Here is a 1,123-nt window from a genome sequence, read left to right on the forward strand (position 1 = left end):
AGAATGAGCACCACCACACATTTCACACCTCACTGCCATCTGAACCGCATTAGCAGACACACTACTCTGTTGCAACTGCTTGGTCAAAGAGGTTACTTGCGCTGTTAAAGCAGTGATTGCATCTAGCTCATGCACCCCAGCTACCTTTCTGACTCCTGATGATCTTTCCTCAGACCACTGATGGTTGTTTGTAGCCATGTCCTCTAGCAGTTCATATGCACCAGTTGCGCTCTTGCTCATAAAAGTGCCACCCGCTGCAGCATCAATAATGGTTCTGGTTGTCGGACATAAACCATTGTAGAAATTCTGTACTAGCATCCACTGTTCAATGCCATGATGAGGACATCTTCTCAGGAGTTCCTTAAACCATTCCCACGCCTCATACAATGACTCTCCGTCATTCTGGCAAAAGTTATTTATCTCTCCCCTCAATTTAGCAGCTTTGGACGGAGGGAAGAATTTGGACAAAAATTTCTGAGCTAGATCTTGCCAGGTGACGATAGAGTTTGGCTGCAGAGAGTTCAACCAAATTTTTGCTCTGTCCCTTAGAGAAAATGGGAACAGCCTGAGCTTGATTGCGTCATCGCTCACCCCATTATATCTGAAGGTCCCACATAACTCCAGAAAATTGGACAAATGGGTGTGAGGATCTTCAGAGGGTAACCCATTGAATTGCACAGAAGATTGCACCATTTGTAGAATAGCGGGCTTTATTTCAAAGTTGTTGGCCTCTACAGTTGGTGGGCATATACTATTTTGTACTCCCGTCAGAGTGGGTAGCACATAATCTCGCAGGCTCCTCTCAGCATTGGGTTGAGCCTGAACCCCTCGTACAACTCCAGGAGTTTGAACATTCCTGCCATCCCCTTCATTCTGTGCCATCTTTACAGATTTATGGGCCTCTCTCTTCTTCTTTCTGATTTGATTGCAAGACTTCTCAATCTCAAGATTCAGAGGAACAAGTGTGTCCTTTCCTTTTCTGCCACGCATATACCAAAATTCACCTGAGATAGACAAATTAAGCAACTAAACAGATTAGAAACGAGAGAAATCAAAATCAAATTAGAATAAAAATTAATTAGACTGATATTGATAATTTTCAGTCCCCGGCAACGGCGCCAAA

The 1,123-nt window shown here is 43.8% G+C and overlaps 1 non-coding gene across 1 annotated transcript; it reads left to right on the forward strand.

Moving 5' to 3' along the window:
• The first annotated feature begins 328 nt into the window (after positions 1-328).
• On the forward strand, positions 329-435 carry LOC133793190 (small nucleolar RNA R71). The gene has a single exon (XR_009874647.1). It is a non-coding gene; the product is annotated as a small nucleolar RNA R71 (small nucleolar RNA).
• Positions 436-1,123: the final 688 nt, after the last annotated feature.

This window comes from Humulus lupulus, chromosome 7 (assembly GCF_963169125.1).
Source record: "Humulus lupulus chromosome 7, drHumLupu1.1, whole genome shotgun sequence".
In the NCBI taxonomy this organism is placed as follows: domain Eukaryota; kingdom Viridiplantae; phylum Streptophyta; class Magnoliopsida; order Rosales; family Cannabaceae; genus Humulus; species Humulus lupulus.